At 43.3% G+C, this 19,864-nt stretch overlaps 1 pseudogene; it reads left to right on the top strand.

The window, feature by feature from the left end:
• The first annotated feature begins 9,788 nt into the window (after positions 1-9,788).
• On the top strand, positions 9,789-12,689 carry LOC135249731 (uncharacterized; annotated as a pseudogene).
• The last annotated feature ends 7,175 nt before the right edge of the window (positions 12,690-19,864 follow it).

Raw genomic sequence — 19,864 nt, 5'->3', positions numbered from 1 at the left:
ACATGCGGGTAAACTGACAGACAAACAGGCGGGCAGACAACTAGACAGGGGGGCCGGGGTACACACGGACACACTGTTGGCAACACTGGAGGGTGCAAGAACATTGGGTGGAGCACGGACACTAGGGGGCGCGACTACACTGGGGGAAGGACGGACACCGGGGGGAGCGACAACACCGGGGGACGGACAGACACCGGGGGGAGCGACAACACCGGGGGATGGACAGACACCGGGGGGAGCGACGACACCGAGGACGGACACACAGGGGGGAGCGACGACACCAAAGGGAGACTGGACACCGGGGGGAGCGACGACACCAGGGGAGGAACGACCACTGGGGTGAGCGACGACACCAGGGGAGGGACGACCACTGGGGGGAGCGACGACACCAGGGGAGGGACGACCACTGGGGGGAGCGACAACACCGGGGGACGGACAGACACCGGGGGGAGCGACAACACCGGGGGACGGACAGACACCGGGGGGAGCGACGACACCGGGGGACGGACAGACACCGGGGGGAGCGACGACACCAAAGGGAGACTGGACACCGGGGGGAGCGACGACACCAGGGGAGGAACGACCACTGGGGTGAGCGACGACACCAGGGGAGGGACGACCACTGGGGGGAGCGACGACACCAGGGGAGGGACGACCACTGGGGGGAGCGACGACACCAGGGGAGGGACGACCACTGGGGGGAGCGACGACACCAGGGGAGGGACGACCACTGGGGGGAGCGACGACACCAGGGGAGGGACGACCACTGGGGGGAGCGACAACACCGGGGGACGGACAGACACGGGGGGAGCGACAACACCGGGGGACGGACGACACGGGGACGCGAACCGGGGGACAGACAGACACCGGGGGGAGCGACCACAAGGGAGATGGACACGGGGGGAGCGACGACACCAGGGGAGGGACGACCACTGGGGGGAGCGACGACACCAGGGGAGGGACGACCACTGGGGGGAGCGACGACACCAGGGGAGGGACGACCACTGGGGGGAGCGACGACACCAGGGGAGGGACGACCACGGGGGGGAGCGACGAACCAGGGAGGACGACCACTGGGGGGAGCGACGACACCAGGGGAGGGACGACCACTGGGGGGAGCGACGACACCAGGGGAGGGACGACGACACCAGGGGAGGGACGGACTCTAGGGGGCGAGGGAACACTGGAGGACAAGGGAGCCGGAACTACAGGGGGCGCCGAAGCTACAGGGGGCGGCGAAGCTACAGGGGGCGCCGGAGCACCGGGCAGCTTCGGAGGCCTCTCCGGGGCTCGGGGCGAAGCAGGAGGCTGCTCCCGGGGAGCGGTGGGCCGAGCAGGCGGCGAAGGCCCCTCCGGGACGACAGGCAGAGCAGGCGGCGAAGGCCCCAGCGAGACGACAGGCAGAGCAGGGGGCTTCTCTGGGACGCGGGGCCGAGCAGGCAGCTCCTGCGGGACGGCGGGCCGAGCAGGCAGCTCCTGCGGGACGGCGGGCCGAGCAGGCGGCTATAACAAAGACAAAGAAAATCCTCAAAAAACACGAGAAAACAAAAATACAAAAACCCAAAACGTGGGAAACAGAGCAGGCAGGGAACAGGCAACGGGCAGGCAAGCAACAGGTAACAGGCGACGGGCAACAAACACGCAGGCAGGTAGCAAGAACCATAAACAGGTATCAAAAACGCAAACAGGTAACAAAGCCACAAACAGGCACACAGGTAACAGAACCAAAAGAATCCAGCGCCTGAGTGAAGGAAGAGGGAGACTTAAATAGAAGCGACGCAGACAAGACACAGGAGGGCACAATGAACAATCAGGCCACAGAGAGGGAAGGGAACACGAGACAATCAGTAACTAATAATGGGATAATGGGAAACAATAAAACAATTAACCGGACACAAAGCAGGGGTGCCGCCATCTGGCGGCCCAACCAGGAATAACAAGGGGGGAAGACACAGAACCCTGACACTTCTGTGAACAAATGATCATTCCCAGGAAGACAATTACATTGTACCCAAATAATAAGCCCTGGGTCAGTAATTCCCTCAAGAATACTCTGAATCAGAAAAAGCTAGCTTTCCACCAGGGTGACATTCACCAATTTTTGAGCATCTCTTTGTTGGTGAAACAGGAAATAAAGCTGGCCAAAATGCGGTTTAAATGCAAGGTAGTTCTACTTTAGTTAACCTGCCACTCCTTTTTATGTTTTCATTTTTGTGTGTATGCGCGTGTGTGTGTGTGTGTGTGTGTATACATGTGGTGTTTGTCTGTCTGTCCTGCTTGTTGCTCTCGCTTCCCACCCCCATCATCTTCTCTCTCCCAACTCAGTTTTTTGTTTTTATTTTTCTATAGGTACAGTTGAATCAGCTAAAGGTTTAAAGGTTATTCATCTTAATATTAGGAGCCTTGTTTCAAAAATCAATCTCCTCAGAGCCTGGGTTACTCTTTACACACCCAATATTATCACTATTACTGAAACGTGTCATATTCCTCTCGTTCCCCATGTTTTTTTGTCTTCGCCTCGTTTTCTCGGTCCGGTTAAAAGAAACGTATTTGGGTTTATTCTATTTCGGAAATTCTCCCAGCCGTAGCCTAGCTCACCTGCCTGCTCCCTCGTTCCCTTTCAGTGTTTTTTGCTCTCCTTGTTAACCGTTGTCTGTCTCTTTGTTTCCCCAGTGTTCCCATTCTGCGTGCTCGTCTCTTGTCCCGTCTTCTTGTCTGTCTTTATTTTTTTCCCTCCTCTGCCTGCTGGGTCCAGCCCGCCCTTCACCGGCCTCCCGGTCCAGCTCCTTCTGCCAGTCCAGCCCTGCCCGGTCTTGCCAGTCCAGTTCAGCCCAATCTGACCAGTCCAGTCCAGACCTATCCAGCCGGCCCGACCCTCTTCAGCTCCAGTTCCAGCCTTCCTGTCCGCGTCTGCCTGAATCCACATCGCCATCTACATTTCTCCTGCCTGTCTTCTCCAATAAACCACTCAGTTGTATTCCCAGAATTTCCTGTGTCTGAGTCCTGCATTTGGGTCCACCTGATCGGTATCTCACAACAACATGGCTACATAGTAAAATCACTGATGAAATTAAAATTGATAATTTTGTTCTGTATGGGCTTCTAGAAGAGGTGGGGTGGCCACATATGTTTCTGCAAATCTTGTTTCTGAGTGTGTCATTCCTAATGTAGAGCTGGTTAATTTTGAATGTCTTTTCATTAACATTATTCTTCATGATAAACATTTAACTATTGTCAACATTGATAGGCCTCCCTCTGCTCGGATTGACTCTACAAAGTGTATTTTGTGTAGTGTAATTCTCTTGAGAGGCATAATGAAATGATTATCTTGGTGACTTCAATAGTAACTGGCTTGAACTGGCTCGTTCCTTTTCCAATGATAGAAATTTACTTGGTAGTGTAAACCTCACTCAGTTAATTAATGAACCTACTAGAGTGGATTATCGGACTTCATCTTTGTTGGATTGGATACTTGTCACTAATCCTGAAAGGATAAAGAAATAAATGGTGTTATGTCAGATTGTTTTAAGTGATCACTCTGTTATATTTTGTGTCTGGAAAGTTAAAATTCCAAGTTCTCCTCCAAAATATATTAGACTGAGACAATGCAAAAATATTAATGTAGATTGTTTTATTCAAGACCTAATTGCTATTAACTGGGATAGATTTCAGTTAATTCCTTTTGTTGATGATGCATGGAACTTATTTTATTCTGAAGTTACTAACGTAATTGATAAACATGCTCCCATGAAAACAATTAGAGTTAAAGGTAGACATTTATCCTGGATCAGCTCACATCTTATCAGCCTTTTCAAACAAAGGGATAAAACCTGGGCCAAATATCACTTGTCCAAAGATTCTGCTGATTGGGAAACCTACAGATACTTGAGGAATTTATGTAAGACCAAAACAAGGAATGCAAAATCCAACTACTATAAAGATAGCTTTTCATAACGCTAGACAGTTTTGGGATCAATTGAACCATATTCTCAATAAAACTAATAAAAGCTTCATAAACCGGATTCGAATTAATAATTAAATAATTTCTGATCCTTTACTTATTTCCTATGCTTTTAATCAGCATTTCTCTTCTATCTGTAGCTCCAAACAATTTAATTCCTATGATACAGCTGGTTCCTCAAACTTCATTACTTCTAATGGTTCATTTTCCTTTAGAAAAATCTTGCCTACTGATGTTTTTCATGCTATATGTGAGTTAAGTTAGTAGTAGTGCTGGTCCAGACGGTTTGGAAGCCAAATTTGTTAAACTTGCTACTCATGTAATAATGTATCCCCTTGCAGATTTATTTAACTTGTCTCTGTCTACTTGTTCATTTCCCCCCATATGGAAATGTGCCAGAGTTACCCCTCTTTTCAAAGGTGGAGACCTATCCGATGTGAATAACTATCAACCAATTTCTATTATTTGTACTATTTCTAAAATCTTTGAGAAACTTATTTTTAATCAATTATCACAGTACATCAATCTGTTCAATATTTTGTCTCCATCCTAATCAGGTTTTAGACGTAACTTTTCCACCACCACGGCTCTTCTAAATTTCACTAATGATGTGTTCTCATCCTTTGATAAAGGCCAACTCACAGGTGCAATTTTTATCGATCTTTCCAAGGCTTTTGATATGGTTGATCACTACCTCCTCCTTGATAAGCTTTATTCTATTGGTTTAACTCGAACTGCTCTCCTCTGGTTTAATGCCTATCTTCATAATAGTCAGTGTGTTGTCTTTCAGTGTTCTCAGTCAGACTATTTATTTGTTGAAAAGGGTGTTCCACAAGGTTCCACCTTGGGTCCACTTCATTTTTATTAACGACTTACCTCAAATATGCTCAAATTGTCTTGTTCATCTTTATGCTGATGACACTGTTATTTACACTTCTAACTCTGATATATTACAAATTGAGAATTCTTTACAGTTTGATTTTAACTTGGTCCAAAACTGGTTTCATAACAACAAACTCGTATTGAATAGGAAGTCCTGCATGGTGTTTGGTACGCGACACAGTCGTTCATATCCCATTGATTTGCATATTATTTTTGACGATAGGTCACCCCTTGAGAAAGTTGATTTGTTCAAATATTGTGGACGTTGGATTGACCCTGAACTCTCCTTTAAGCCCCACATTGATTTTATTATAAAAAGAACATATGGTTGTCTGAGTTGATTTTATCTCTCAATTAATTGTTTTACATTTCAAGTCAGAAAAATAATAATTTCTCAGATGATACTACCTATTATTAATTATGCTGACATTGTCTATCAGAACACCTCTGACAGTTATCTTAGGCCCCTTAATGTTGTATATAATTCTCTATGTTGATTTGTTTTGAGGTGTCTATAAAGAACTCACCATTGTTTCATGCATGAATCGCTTAATTGGTTGCAGCCTAAATCTAGAAGGCAATTTCACTGGGCTCAGTTCATCTTCAAATGTGTTTATTTTAATTGTCCTTCCTATTTGGAACAGTTTTTGGTTCCATGTGGATCTTCATACCCACTCAGACGTATGCAATACCCCTTTTTCTTTGTTCCCAGAATTTTCAAAGTCGGATGCAGGTCATTCCAATACAAAGCTCCATCCGACTGGAATAATCTTCCTCTTTTTGTGAGATCTATTACCTCTTTCCGCTGTTTATGCTTTTAATTTGTGCGTACTTACAATCTTGAGTTTATTTGTGTCACAAATAAACTGAAGACAAACTGCTTCAATTGCTCTTTATGCTGATGTAATTGATGTGTTATCTGGATCATTGTAGCCAGTTTTTCCTGTACAACAGCTGAGGGCTGGGGGTGTGGGTGGGAGAGGGTGAGCGAGCTGTCTGTATCTGTGTACTTTCAGTGTATGTTTGTTATGTAATGCTGTTTTTGTTTGTATGTGTTTTATAATTTTGTATTTGTGTCTATAGGACCCCCTTGAAAATGAGATGGGGGCTATCCTTTCAATACATTCAAATATCCCCCTTTTTCTTTTTCTTCCTTTTCTTTCTCTCCCTTTTATTTTACACCATATTTGTGAAATAATGTAAAAATTGAAGCAGTTCTATATTCTGTATAAATGTCAAGATTTTTGCACAAATGCTTCCAATAAAAATATCTGAAACATAATGACTCTACTTCAGCGATGCATTCTTTTCGGCTATGTGTTTATATATTTAATTAGTGACAGCGTTCAATATCCAAGCCAAGCGACAATGAAATGCTGGTGATAATGTAGCGATATCCATCAGCCGATTATACATCGCTGATGTACCTTCTGTCCTGCAGATGAGACGTTAAACCAAGGTCTTGACTCACTGTGGTCATTAAAGCCCCATGATCTGCCTAAATTCTGAACCTGGCTCTCTCAGCTTGCCACCTAATCATCCCCTGATTTAATTGGCTAAAAGTTCTCTCCCTCTCCCTCTCTCCCTCTTCTCCTCTGCTAATGTGTGGTGCCTAGCACCTCCCCCTCTTCGCACCTGCACTTCCAGAACACGTCTCCTGTCTGTTCTGGCCCCACGATGGTGGAATGACCTCCCTGTGGAGGTCAGAACAGCTGAGACACTGAACCATTTCAAACGACGACTGAAGACTCACCTCTTCAGGCTGCACCTCTCCCCATCCCTCCCTACCCCCCTGTAAATGACTGTAAGCTTAGGGTTGTAACTAGACAGCTGTTTCGTAGGTGACTTAGGTGCATTAACTGTCTTAACTACTGCTTGTATTTTTTCCATAGACTGCGTTGTTGCCGTTCTCGTTGTTAGTGTTAATCAGTTTAATCTTCAGGGTCCAAGTTGAACTATGCGGTTGTTCCCTGCACTTGGACCGGTACTTCTCTCTAGGGGTTTCGTCATACTTGTTCCTGGTTATGGTTATACACTTTGTTGTACGTCGCTCTGGATAAGAGCGTCTGCCAAATGCCTGTAATGTAATGTAATGTAATGGTGAGCGTTCTGGCACAAAATGGCTGCCGTGCATCACCCAGGTGAGCGCTACACATTGGTGGTGAGTGAAGTGAGTTCCCCTTCATCACTGTAAAGCACTTTGACCATCTGGATAAGTGCTATATAAATGTAATGTTTCATTCATTAATTCACCTTCAGCTATTTCGTAAAAAGGTATGAACATCACTGTTTGACATGGTCAGATAATGCATTGTATGAACAAGTTTGTTGGTGTTATGTTTCTGTTGTCACTTCACTTTTTAGTTGACTATCTGCTTTTCTCCTGCACAATCTTTGTTTTGTTTTTGTAGTATGGGCGTGGTTTTCTCTTTCTCTCTCTCTCCCCTCAGCTGATCACTCTCACCTGTTCTGGCCGCATTCTCATGCACTGGTTAATCACTCATTTCATTCACCTGTTCCCTGTTTGCATGTTCACGCTCCGTTCAATTATCTCTCATTTCACTCACCTGGTTCTTTTGGTATATATTCTGTTTCCCTGTTCTTCCTTGCCACATTGTGCCTCCTGTTTACAGTGACTTTCCAGCATTTATCCTCTCGTTTGTTTGACTCATGTTTAGATCTTGCTTGTTTTCTTCACCACCGATTTTTGCCTGCCGTCTTTGTTTTGCTGATTTCTTGTTCTGATCTCCGGCCGTTTACCGACTTTGATTTTGCCTTACGATTTTGTACTTTTGCCCCGGTGGTTTTTTCTGGTTTTGATCTATGCACGAACTGACTACGAGACTGCCTGTTGTATTGTGTACTTCCGCATTAAATATCTCCTACGGGAGTTTCGCCACTCTGTTGTCCGAGGCCACCTCACTTTGACCCGTGACAGTTTGAAGCATATGAAAGCCTTTAGGCCCCTTAATACCAACTGGGTAGCATCTGAATGGCACATCATACCTACACATTGTGGCTGATTATGTGAATTCCTTTGTGGCCACAGTCTATCTTTATCCTGCTGGAGGCATCCATTTGACAATGTCACAAGCCACATATAATCTCATGCTGGTTCCACAAACATGAGTGATTTATTTACTCCAATGGCCTGCGTAGTCCCCAGATCTCAATCCAATAAAGCACCTTTTGGATGAATGGGGGTTCACAGCATGAATGCATGGCCAAAAAATCTGAGGAAACTGCATGATGCTGTCAAGTCAGCATGGACCCAGGTCCCTAAAGAATATTTCTAACACCTTGTTGAATCCATGCTGCAAAGAATTCAGGCAGTTGTGGAGGCAAAAGAGGGTCCTACCCACTATTAGATACGTGTACCTAATAAAGTGGCCAGTGAGTGTGTACATGTATGCATATAATTTCTCAATCCATATAAAATGTATTGTGCATTTCGCATGAAAGTTTCTTATATCACAAATATATAGTGACAAGTCCATTGTGAAATGAAGAATGCATGTATACTGATCACTATATATGGAAAAAATATATTTCGCTACTGAAGGGTAGACCATCATACTGGGGAGGATCAGCTCATTGGGACCAACCTCCCAAAGAATTTCATAGGTCATGCTTTGTGGCAAAGTGTGGGAAAAGTTCTTTAGCATAACCATTCAGTACAAAATATACATTTTGATTGCTACATTTACTCAAATAAAAATACAACAAAATAAAAATTTCAACTGATTTGTAACTGTTTTCAATTTTCTCCTGATTTGAACTTTTGAAAAGGCAAAGTGTTTTTTAGGTGTTTTACATGCTTTAACAAAGTACACTCATAAAGTGTTTATTTTATCGGCTACTGTAGAAGTTTAAAGGTCCCGGAAACTGAAATTGGTGATTTATTTCCTGATGTGTTGTTTTAATACGTTTATCCATCCATAAACGGCCAAGAAATATTTTTACATTTTGGCTTGCTTTGCCTCTTGGCTAAATGCCAGATTTCCAGTGAGCAGTGTTAACTGGGTGGTAGTTTCAGAAACGTAACAAAAACTTTATGTCCAGTGAAATCCTTTCTACATGTAATACGTAAATGGCGATCTTGCCACTTTTGTGTGGGTAAGGCAAGTTGAAAACACCTAAGCATTGCACCTCCTCTGGATGCAGAGAAAGCAATATGCTTTTTCTTTTCACAAAAATGAAGAGAACTAACCTGTACAGTTACTTTTTCACCTAGAACTTGTCGCAGAATGCTGTGGATCAATAAGGAGGCCTACCGTTAGCTTGCGACAATTAAATATCTTTCAAGCTTAGACATGCGGAACCACATACTTTCTTAATTTGGGTGTAATGCCTGGAGCTTGAGACTGCTATAATGCTTGTGTACAGTAGCTCAGTGTTACAACATTATTACACATTCAATGATCTCCAGGCTGTCCTTGTCGGCTGAAGAGGTTACAGTAATGTAACAGTGTTTATTACAATTTAGTGTTTATTAACAATTTATTACAAACGTGAAATAAATATAAGGAAGACTGTTAACTGTCAATTCAGGGGAATATAACCAACATTTGAATTTCTTGGACCTTTACAACAGCTGGGTGAACTACAGTGCCACTCCACCACAACATCTAACGACTTTAAAATACTTTAAAGTACTTTGTCATTGAAAACTACCTAAAACCAAACCAAACACGAACACTGTTGTGTTGTGTTACCTTACCTTACCTTAATTTTAGTGGCATCATTGATTGTTTTTAATCATTTGTTTAACAACAACAACATTAGTTTAACAACTTCAACAACAATAAAAATGCTAATTTTCACATTGTCTACGAGTGGAAAACTAGTCTACAAATTTCCAGGTTTTTTGGGATGTGTGTTAACCCCAAGCTAGTAAACCACCTGGCCAGCTGGGTGGTATAAGCTCATTTTTCCTAACTAGAAGATGGTGACTGGTCATACTCACCACTCTAGCTGGCCAATTCAGTTGACTGACTGGCTGAACTTCCTCAACATGCACCGTGATTCGGGTACCAACAAAGAGGTTCTAATGCTAAGATGTGTTTACATCCTAGCATTTCTGTGTCCTAATGTGGGACATTGTACATCCCTCTCCCACTGAATTGTAATCATGTGAATATTTTATCTGTGATGCCAACTGATTTGTGGGAGGAACTTGCAATGTGAAGGGGGGATTATCAGTTTACCAGAGCAGAGAATACTTTGGACTTCTATATCTGAAATCATAATGAATAAATATAAATAAATAAATATTATGGATTTTAAAAAATGTTTTATGTTTGTTTTTTTTGTTTTTATCTGAGAGAGGCCAAAAACCTGAGGGGGCATGTGCCGCCACAGTTTGAATGGGTACAACGCCGATGAATCAGCCCTTCATATGGACCCTGTAGCACATTCAACTTTAAAATAATTTAAACAAGAAAGAGGGGGGAAAGAAAGAGCAAGGAAGCATGCTGCTTTTATTTCTAACCCTTTCGCCTTCACTAAGAAGCTACTAGGGGACAAGCGCAGTGGCAGCCTCATGTGCTCAGCTGAGGATGTAAACACCTTTCTGCACAACACCTTGAGCAACCCAGAGAGAAACCAGGAGCTTGAGCCACACATGGCTCTCATAAGCCGTCAACCCCCAATGGTTGAGTTTGCCATGAGGGAGTCCAGCTGGATGGAGGTTTAGGAGGTGGTCAAAGGAGCCAGATCAGCCTCTGCCCCAGGTCCCAGTGGAGTTCCATATACTGTGTACAAGCGCCGGAAACTCCTTCGGCACCTTTGGAAAATCTTAAGGGTTATCTGGCGCAGGGGAAGAGTTGCCAACCAGTGGAGGTGTGCTGAGGGTGTTTTGATCCCCAAGGAAGAAAACTCTAAGCCAGTTTAGAACCATCTCACTGCTAAGCGTAGAAGGCAAGTTTTTTTTTTGTATCCTGTCAGGACGACTAACTGAGTTTCTTCTGAAGAACAGCTATATTGACACCTCCGTTCAGAAGAGTGCCTGGCTGTTTGGAACACACTGGTGTGGTCACACAACTTATCAGGGAGGCACACGAAGGCAAGGGAGACCTGACTGTGTTGTGGCTGGACCTTGCAAATGCGTACGGATCCATACCACATAAACTCGTTGAGCTTGCACTACATCGACATCATGTTCCCAAAAAAATCAAGGACCTTATTCTGGACTATTACGGTGACTTCAGGCTAAGAGTCACTGCTGGGTCTGGCACATCAGACTGGCATCGGCTTGAGAAAGGCATCATAACAGGCTGCAACATCTCAGTCATCCTTTTCGCCCTCACCATGAACATGGTTGTCAAGTCAGCAGAGGTAGAATGCAGGGGCCCTTTGACTAAGACTGGAGTGCGACAACCCCCAATAAGAGCTTTCATGGACAACCTGACTGTCACTACTACATCTGTCCCAGGCAGCAGGTGGATACTTCAAGGCCTAGAGAAGCTCATCACCTGGGCAAGGATGAGCTTTAAACCAACAAAATCAAGGTCTCTAGTGCTGAAGAGGGGGAAAGTAGTGAACAAGTTCCGGTTCTCACTGACCGGTGCCACCATCCCGTCCATTACAGAGCAGCCAGTCAAGAGCCTCGGGAAGATCTTTGACTGCAGCCTCAAAGATGCTGCTTCCATCCAGAAAACCAGCAAAGAGCTTGAGGCCTAGCTGACCAAGGTGGACAAAACAGGCCTGCCGGGAAGGTTCAAGGCCTGGATTTACCAGCATTCCATACTACCCCGGATCCTGTGGCCTCTGCTGGTGTATGCAGTGCGCATAACGAAAGTCGAGGCACTGGAGAGAAAGATCAGCAGCTACTTGCGAAGATGGCTAGGCCTACCCCGCAGCCTGAGCAGTGCTGCTCTGTATGGCACCAGTACCGCGCAATGCACATTTATAGGTGACACAATCAAACTATGAAATGCTTTCCAGAATTTCTATTCACTAATGTAATGTATATTTTAATCATTTAGGGTAAAAACACAGCAGACAATAACTGCCAAAATCTCCAAAATGACACTGGTCAAGTTAAGGACATTCATCCTACTGACTGGACAAAATGTATCCTATGTCAGTAATAACATCAGACAGCCTGCAGAGGATCAAGTTCTTAATTCAGGGGGTCTATGATGTCCTCCCCAGCCCATCCAACCTATTCACATGGGGCAAAGTAGAAACACCCACATGCCCCCTGTGTTCCAAGACAGGGACCCTCGCACATATCCTGAGCAGTTGCTCCAAGTTACTAGGCAAGGGGCGCTATCGCTGGAGACACGACCAGGTCTTCAAGTCCATTGCCGAGGCAATCAGCAAGGGGATCAGCCGATATGCCCACGCTACAGCCAAGATGATCGTGTTTGTCAAGGAGGGAGAGCGGCCAAAGGAAAGACCCAAGAACTGCTCTGTTGGTTTGCTTTCCACGGCACGAGACTGGATGATGACAGTCGACCTGGAGAGGCAGCTGAAAATTCCATCACATATCATCCAGTCCTCGTTGAGACCAGACATCATCTTGGTCTCTGAGGCCACAAGACAGCTCATCTTACTGGAGCTAACTGTGCCCTGGGAGGGGAGGATGGAGGAGGGGCAAGAGAGGAAGAAGGCGAAGTACCAAGAGCTGGTGGAGGACTGCCGCAGGAACGGGTGGAGGACCAAGTGCATACCAGTGGAGGTAGGCAGTCAGGGGTTTGCAAGTCATTCCCTCAGCAAGGCCTACGGAACCCTGGGCATTACGGGATCAAGCAGGAGAAGAGCCATCAACAACAACATGGAGGCGGCAGAGAAAGCGTCTAGATGGCTCTGGCTCAAAAGGGGTGATCAGTGGGGTCAGTAGAATACCAGTTGGACACAGGCCGAGGTCTGATCAACCTCGGTCGAGTCACCCGGACGAGGGTGTCTGTTGCAAGACCCGAAACGCCCAATGACTCCAGGATACAACACTGATGATGTGTCTAGGTATGTGCATCAGAAGTATGAAAAACTAGCTGGATATTTGTCTCTGACTAGAAACATCACAAGATTTCATTACCTGAAGCAATCGCCAGTCCCTTTAGATATAAAGAGGCTGGATGAAGGACCTGGTATGGCACTCACTCTTCAGTTGCATCAAGCAAAGTGGCATAAATCATGCTATCTGAAATTCAACAACACCAAGCTAAAGAGAGCAGAGAAACATGCACAAAACCGTGCAGACCCACGGCGCACCTGTACAAAGTGTCATGAGTAAAACTTGGCTAACTATGTAGCTAGCTAGCTATGGCATGTCCTCACCTCTGTAACGGTATTTGTTGTCCTCTGTGTGTCCATACATCTGTATCGGTGGTATGCACTAAGTAGGTTAACTAAACCAGGCGAAACGCTAACATGTTAGCTAACAACGTTAGCTAACAAGCGATAAAGCTGTGCTTAAAAATCTTGTGCCGTTCAAAGTGGTGATTTTGGGAGATATACCTGTGCATGAGTCCTTCTAAACAAAGCACCACCTGCGCATGTGTCCCACCAAACGTCCCTCTCAGGTCGTCCATGAGTGAGTGACCACAATTTGCCATGCATAGCCCATGGCAGCAGTTCCTGCGCGCTGTGGGAAAAAGCAGAGAAGAGATCAGCACCTCAAGATGACCCCACTGTCATGAAGAAGCAAGTACCTTCCGAATTGATGGTCAAGTGAGAAAATGTGCTTTGGACTTGCAAGATGTGCGACTACTAGCAAAAATGAATGCAGGTGATATAGTTGTAATAGAGGCAAAATACCATGCATGTTGCTTAGCAGGATGCTATAACAAAGCTGGTATTTTGTCTCTATTGTAGTCACTCATCTTTGAGTCCAAAGCAATTTTCTGACATGACCATCAATTCGGAAGGTACTTGCTTCATGAAGTGGCTCAGCAGATGTCAGATCTTCATAAAAAAAGCACATATTCTCTTCTTCTTTATGTTGATCACTTGACCGAGTGTACTTCTTCATGACAGTGGGGTCATCTTGAGGTGCTGATCTCTTCTCTGCTTTTTTCTCTGCTCTCAGCTTGGTGTTGTTGAATTTCAGATTTATGCCACTTTGCTTGATGCAACTGAAGAGTGGGTGCCATACCAGGTCCTTCATCCAGCCTCTCTATATCTAAAGGAATTGGCAATTCCGTCAGGTAATGAAATCTTGTGATGTTTCTAGTCAGAGACAAGTATCCAGCTACATTATCTTTTCTCATTGAATCTGCAGGGCACTGCAGGCTCTCTGATGTTATTTGCTGACATAGGATACATTTTGTCCAGTCAGTAGGATGAATGTCCTTGACTTCACTGTTTGGATGCCATGTTTTTGCCCTAAATGATAAAAATATACATTACATAAGTGAATAGAAATTCTGGAAAGCATATCATGGTTTGATTGTGTCACCTATAAATGTGCATTGCGCGGTACTGTGTGTGCTAACTTTTGTCCTGTTAAATTTATTATTAGCTAGCTAGCATCTACAATAGTCCATATTATGGCTATTGGTTTTCTCAGTTTCTTTGATAATTGACTAATATTTTATTCAGTAATACAATAAAAGGTTGTTTTCAACAATACAATCATATATTTCAGAGATATATTTGAAGAATCCTCTCAGGAAAGTGCATTTTTACTTACCTCTCAGCAGAGTGCAGCGCTGTTACCAAGGTGACAGTAGAGTGACAGTTCATCAAGAGGAAAGGCTGCACTGAGAAGTATCAACTAAAATAAGTGCTTCACCCTTGTGGACATTAACATAATAGACAATTCCTGCCCCAGAGAGTGATTGTAAATTAAAGATTATATGAAATATGCTTGAAATTTCATTCTGCATCTTCTCAGATACTGCGATTTCATTGTAATCCTTCTCACAATGTCATTCAACAAATTCACCATTAACTATTTACCTGAACAGTTTATGATGTTGTATATGGTATCATTGTAATCCTTGGCTATCAAAACATAGGTGTAGACATCACCTGTTCTGTGTTATCATGTTTGGTTCAGGAGATACGATGCAAAATACATAATTCGGTTATGGCGGAAAGTAAAATGGCCGCCATGGCCGCCATGGCCGCCACGAGGCGTTTTTGCGATGGCTCCATTTCTGAAAATGTTCAGGGCCCCCAAACTGTACAAGTGTACCAAGTTTCATGCTTTTATGAAAAAGTGAACATATCACCTCAAATTTGGCACATATCACCTGGACTACAAAGGAAGTAAACAAGCACGAAACTGTACAGACCTACGGTGCAACTTGGCGAACTATATTTTTTGGTTGACTTTACGCGCTCATATATGGCAGTTGGTTCTCTCAGAATTCTGACTGATATAGCCAGGTCAACATTTTCACTGGAGACTTGATACTGCCTTATAACTTCAAAGCCCCAGGCCATTTGTGAATAGTTTAAATGGATTTTGAAAATAGACACTTCATGCTACAATTATGGTACCGGCAATGACTGTGCTGTGAAGTTTAGGTAGCAAACAACATGGTTGAATCCATAGCATCCGTACGCACTAACTAGGTTAACTAAAGTAGGCGATCCGTACGCGCTAACTAAGTTAGGTAAAGTAGGCGAAACACAAACATGTTAGGGTTAGCTAAAGTAATGTTAGGTGATAAAGCTGTGCTCAAAAATGTTGTGCTGTACCACCTGCGCATGCGTCCTACTAAACGAAGCACCACCTGCGCATACGTCCCACCAAACCTCCCTCAAAGGTTGTCCGTGAGTAAGTGAGTGACTGACTGACTGACTGACTGACTGACTGACTGACTGAGTAACCACAATTTTCCACACATAGCCCACGGCCCCAGTTCCTGTGCACCGTGGGAAAAAACACCCTACAGGATTTCATTCCTTATGTAGAATTTATGGGAAGAAACCCTCCCCCCTCCACAATCAGGTGATCTAAGTTTACAGACCAGTCACATTTACATGACATTCCTTAGAATGATCTGTAATCATCAGCAACAGTTGGCCTTTGTGGCGAAGGGCAGAGAGACCTGAGTGCAGTTTCTCATGTCTGTCTTGTGCTTTATGCTTGCAGTCCACCCATACTCCAGTATCTTTGTAGTCTATAATAGCAATTTTGGCTATTTTTTTTCCAACAGTTTTGCCAGAGGTGTACACAGAGGAGAATACTGTAGGTATCAACTGAGTTACTCTAGCATGATGAGATTATTAAAATGCTGTAAAATGAAACCCTACTTCCCTTAGAAATGCTACAGCAGAGCTGATGGTCACAGTTGAGTCACTAGCACAGCCAGAATTTGATGCCACATCACAGGGTTTGTAACTACCCCGAAAACTAACAAAATAGGATCATATTGAACCTTTTTTTCATACATTTGCATACAGTTGTAATGGACCTGGATGATGAGTTTGGCCCACTATATAGTCTGGCCTGGTAAAGCACAGGCTTTGAGCTCCAGTGAGAAGGGGGGAGGGGGGGGGGGGTTACCTTGGTGATTAATTCTCTTTCAGCCTTCTCCCCACAGGAGAACATTTGTACAGGAGCCAAATCTCATTTACTGGATTGAAAATATTTTTTTTGCCTGTAATTCACTCACTGACTCTACTGCTCTCACCACAGATATATACTCAGGTTTTTGACGAAGGCAAACTGACATTGAATAATATCTCTAGACCTTGGTATATAGTCATAGTCAGTCATTTGAAGCATTGCTCAAAAATGATTATTTTTTCATCCTTCTACACCTCTCTAGATTTATATAGCCCTTCTGTTCTGCTGAATCTGTATCACTGTGTGAGTAGTTTCGGCCATTGGGGGAACCAGCTCATGCAGTGGGGTACACCTGATGCACAACAACGAAAATCCTCAGCTTTGTCAGTGGATCTCCTGTGGTACTTCCTCCACAGCCCACTCATGACTCTGGTCCATGGCCACTAATGAGGCGCCTGCCTGGGAGGGTTTTCCCACCAAGCACCAGAGAAACCTTTCCTCCTCTCTAAAATAACACAAACACAGCCCCTCCCCCAGCTAACCTCTAATTCTGCCATGAAGGTGCAGAGCTCCTCCAGACTGTAGCCACACCCAACCAGCCTGAATAGGCCCCCTCCACTATCAGCCAATTGCAGATCCCAGCACACCGAATAATTGGATCTGCAGCTTTTGTTAATAGGACCTGCAAGCACAAGCTCTCTGGAATGTCATGCTGCCATGGAAACCTGGAATACCAGTGGTTAAAAAGCTGGGAATCACCTAAGTATGCATTTTGATATCTACACCCTGTCTATAAGCAATATGCAATTGTCAGTCAGATCTGAATCTTTCTCAAACCCATGATTTTTGTTTCCTGGACCACCCCCTTTGAAAACTGTGTTTTCTGTATAGTTTGATCTTTACTTTCATACCAATGACAGACAAAGTCTTCTACTGTTGATAGGTTTTTTATTTTTATAATTAAGTTATAAGTGTGTAACATACTGAAAGGGTATGTGTGTTGGTGTGAATGTAGTTGATATACAGGATCAGAATTGTTCGGTCAAGAAATGTTTATCTGAAGAAAAACACGTTTTCAGCTTACAAAAATGGCAAGTTCCTTACACATACAAAGTTTTGTCTATAAGTCATGAATTCAAACTTGCAAAATATAGACCTGCCATTAAAAGTATAGATATCAAATTTATGCCAAGTTACAAGAAATAATATTGGCGATCTCAGCTCACACAAATTAAACAAGCCGTATTCCAAAGCAATGCTGTCTTCTATATATGTACCCAATGCACTTATATATATATATATATATCCATTTTACATGGGTATGATGTTTTTATTGGCTGATGTACCTAAATGTCCAATAGGGAGGTATATTCTTGTGAGCCTGGAGAATTTGTGATGTAATCGGCAGGAAAAAGAAGAGGAAGAATAAGAGGAAGGAAAAATCGCAAAATCCCCTAAATCCCACCTTTATTGTGTGGACGTGTGGCTTTTTTTTGTGAATTCTGTGAATTTGTGAATAGTCACATGAGGTCAGAAGGTACAGATATTAATGTTTTAAGGGCTGAAAGTCAGTGGTCATTGTGGTTATTTCTGTAGGGAACCCTGAAAAGTGACAAACTCTCAGTGGTGCATAGGTATGGGGCATGTTTATTTTTTTTCTTTCCTGTATCACTTTTTATACCGAAAATGTAACTTACTGTATGTACGTGTAGCTATCTTGTACCCAGTATTAACATCTCTCACCTGCTAAGGGACTACAGATGAAAATTAGCTCTTGAGCTAACTCTGGCACTGTACCATTTGACGCAACTGCGGAAATGTTGATTACTGTGTGTTGTCCCTTTTAAATAAATAAATCAAATAAAAATGTCACCCCACCAAGGCGTAACTTGGCAGAATGGCATACCTGCCATCCCAGTCATGATCATGTGGGTGTAATTCAATTATTGTGTAAATGTTTGCTGTTTAGTAAATTCCTAATTGCACTGGTAACACTAATTGTCATCTATCCCTACCATGTTTGGAGCAATGGAAATCGCTGGCTGAAAGCTTGTGTTGGTTCAAGGGGCGGAGATCCAGGGTGGAGACAAGAATATAAAAAGAGCTGTAGTGGAATGTTGAGGAGTGTTCTTTTGTACAAACACCGTGTCATTTCCTCAGTAACGTGAGCTGGGCTATTACTTGAGTATCATCGTAACATTGTTCTAGTGATGGTTGTGTCGGATCTGCCTCTCAGAAAGTTTTAATCATTATGTATCTAGTGCATCTTTTCCCAGCTCGCGCTCATTTAAGCTAGACATTTTTTCCCTATTATGAGAGGATTTAGACAAGCTGTCTCCCCAGGTTTATGTTACAGTGTCTGCACACCTGTATTGTCTACACACTTCTGTATCACCATGTTTTCATATTGTTTTGCACTCGCATTTTAACGTTTTACTGCCAAAACTTCATTACTGTTTATATTGAAACACTACACCAGTGTTTCCCACAGGTTGAGAATTAAGGCAAAAAACATGTGGAATTTGATATTATCATATCCATTTTGGGCCACATTCATATCATATAGGAATCGGACATCTGCCTGTCATCAAACCCCCCAGATTGGAATTTCCGCATGTCATTCAAAATGTGATATTCTCATACTTTTTTCGCATAACGTAGCCTATATTACATGCACAATGACTCTCTGCTAGTAACGATGAATGTTAAAAAAAATTTTTTTATAGAGGACAAAGGCTCTAGGTACGCAACAAACATCCGCTGTATTTTGGTCTATACAGTTTCTTTACCCCACATACTGTCCTCTGCACATAAGGTTACGTGTAGTCACCTCACCATCAATTTTACGCATTACATAACAGCCACCAGGTACAACAGAACACAAAAATGCAGGGACGGACGTAGCCTGCAATTATTACAATACACCCAAAACTTTAACAATAAAGCAGGTATCTGCTTCTCTTGATGTATTAAGTTATTTAGCCAAGTAAGCAACGGCTGCTACAAGCCTACTGTTAAAATCCTCAGTTTTTCATAAACAATGAGAGAATCCAAAGTAAGTTTGTCTTTTGCATAAGTTATTATTTTGTAGAGCTTAAGTTCTTAAGTTAGCAAAAGGATTTGTGTCAATTGACATTAATGAAGATGTATGTAAAAAGCGTACAGCTTCCTTTCTTATTAAAGAAAGGGAATACAAACCACATTACACCACAAGTAAACATCCCATCTAACAGAAATGTAGAGATGCCTTGAACTGATTTGTCACATGTTTGCCTATGTGCTGAATATCAGAATAAATATTGTGTTTCCAGGTTTAAATTTAGCAGAACTGTAATTCATATAGGCTAATTGCCATTAACAATATACATATAATAGAAATCCTCTTTTTATGCAGATTGGATGCAAATGAAACTGGGTATTTCTTCATTTGCTCATTTTGAACATTTTCTTTTTTTACACCTTCAAGACCTCAGTGGCATATGGTGATGTAAGTATTGATGAAATGTCTACCTTTGAATCAAGGTAGTTGTGCGTGATGGTGAAGTATGTTTAAC

This window comes from Anguilla rostrata, chromosome 3 (assembly GCF_018555375.3).
Source record: "Anguilla rostrata isolate EN2019 chromosome 3, ASM1855537v3, whole genome shotgun sequence".
Classification (NCBI taxonomy): Eukaryota; Metazoa; Chordata; class Actinopteri; order Anguilliformes; family Anguillidae; genus Anguilla; species Anguilla rostrata.
The sequence above is the reverse complement of the archived record's forward strand: the minus strand, read 5'-3'. Positions and strand labels throughout refer to the sequence as shown.